This window comes from Phoca vitulina, unplaced genomic scaffold, assembly GCF_004348235.1.
Source record: "Phoca vitulina isolate PV1807 unplaced genomic scaffold, GSC_HSeal_1.0 scaffold1, whole genome shotgun sequence".
Taxonomy (NCBI): domain Eukaryota; kingdom Metazoa; phylum Chordata; class Mammalia; order Carnivora; family Phocidae; genus Phoca; species Phoca vitulina.
This window is the reverse complement of record NW_022589704.1, coordinates 80285965-80288370: the sequence shown is the minus strand read 5'-3', so window position 1 is coordinate 80288370 and position 2406 is coordinate 80285965.

The window sequence follows — 2406 nt, the reverse complement described above, 5'->3', positions numbered from 1 at the left end:
CACAAATATTACTTTTTTTCATTTTTTGCACACATTGAAGGTTTGTGGCAGCCCTGCATTGGGCAAGTCTCTCAGTGCCATTTTTCCAACAGCATTTGCCCACTTTCTGTCTCTGTGTCACATTTTGGTAATTCTTGCAATATTTCAAACTTCTTCATTATTATTACATTTGTTATAGTGATCAGTGACTATGACTTGTTGGAAAGCTCAGGTGGTAGCATTTTTTAGCAATAAAGTGTCTTTTAATTAAGGTATGTACATTGTTTAGACATAACTCTAGTGCATACTGAATAGACTATATATAACATTTATATGCACTGGGGAACCAAAAAGTTCATTTGACTCACTTTATTGTAATATTTGCTTTATTGTGGTGATCTGGAACCAAATCTACAATATTTCCAAGGTATGCCTGTATGCTTTTAGCATAATCCTGAACAATGAAATCAGCAGTAATTATCACTGTTGCTTTTCTTCTCTTCTCTTCTCTCTCTCTGTTTTTTTTTTTTCCTCTGTAGACCTTCTTAGTATTGAAAAAATATTTTATTTCCAGCATTCTGGAAATGTAGGCAACTCCTGTTAATGATGATAATGGGAAAAAGAGGAACGTGATGTTTTTAAAAAGAAAATGGAGGTGATGTCAGTGGTAGCAATTTCTAAAGGTACCATGAGAAGGATAACAGGTATATATTGCTAGAATGTCTGATAGAGACTACTGAGTCAGGAGTCAGAAAGGCAAGAGGCAGAACCTGAGAAGATATGATGATAGTATCAATATCATCCTAGTCATAAATTTTAACATTGCCAACACTTAGAGCAAGGCAGAGAGCAAGGTCACTAGTATATTTATCATTTCTGCAAGTAAAATAGCTTTAAAAAATATAATAAAGCTATATAGAATAGTTTTATAGTTTATTTCTATAACACTGCCACAGAGGAAATCCTTGAAAAGTTCTGGTTTCCATTTGAAAGAATGGAAATGATTTCTTTGTAATGTCTTTGTTTTATTGACAGTAAACCTATTAACCTAGACTTTCATTTTCACATGATTTCAGTCTCCAAATCCTGTTTTGTTTTTTTTTAATTTTTATTTTTTCTCTACAACATACTTACTTTCTCAACCTTGAGTTCTCAATCCATAGTGGTCTTCAAGAACCTTATTTTTGAAGTTGGGAGAAACTACATAGAATTAGAGTAATAAATAAGCTGCCAACTCACTTACTAGGTCCCAACCCTATTAGTTCATTAATTATCTATCAGCCAGCCCAATAGGATAACAAGCATAATGAATTTGTTATTGCCAGAATATTTTTTTTTTAAATATTTTATTTTATTTGACAGAAAGACACAGAGAGAGAGGGAACACAAGCAGGGGGGAGTGGGAGAGGGAGAAGCAGGCTTCCCGCAGAGCAGGGAGCCCGATGTGGGGCTCGATCCCAGGACCCTGGGACCATGACCTGAGCCGAAGGCAGACGCCTAACGACTGAGCCACCCAGGTGCCCTTATTGCCAGAATATTAATATGCATGTTCTTGGTACACTATTTGACAAAATGTTGTACATAATTCTTTCTGCCCAGAAAGGTTAGCTCTCAAGGTGTTTGCATATTACTATACCCAAAAATCACTCACTGGTATTTCCCAAATAACAGATGTAATTAAGGTGGTCTGTAGTTTTAGAGAATGCTGGTGGGGAAAGAAAATAAGAAGAAACAAAGATTGCTGCTTTCCTTTCTCTAATGAAAAATAAATGTCATTTACTATTACACTTTAAATAGCCTGGTTATTATCAACCTTTATAGAAAGAACTTTAGTTTCTTTGGACTTTAAATATAGTTTCTTAACTGAAGCCAGATCATCTGGACAAGTTACAAGAGGGCTAAAGACAAGGCCTAATTTGGTGGACAGGATTTAGAATTACGTATGGTTCTTTGTTTTTTACGATGACAGGGGTGTATCCAATGAGGGAATTCTATGCTGTTCAACTAAATAGAACAGTTGCATTAAAACCATAAATAAAAGTTATGGAAGGTGCCCTAAATAAGTGATCTGGAATAAACCTAATAACGGACTTAACTGGTACTAAGCAATGGCTTGAATACACTCAGGCTAAGATTATTCTCTGTGCTAAAAACAGTTGAGAAAAAAAATCTTCCATTCATTGTATGATTAGAACTCTTGTCATACTGAAGAAATTTGGAAACTTTAAAAAAGCAGACATGGCAAATAAGCAGACAAGGGTTAAATACATTTTTAATTCTTTGAATGTTTCATTTTTATTGAAATAAAAGACTGAAAGGTTTTATTTTATTCCATAGTGTTTTGTTGTGATCTGTTGCCATTCAGCCACATATGAAGTTTGTGCATTAGATTTTTTTTAAAAGTCACCTATTAGAATAAATGGGATC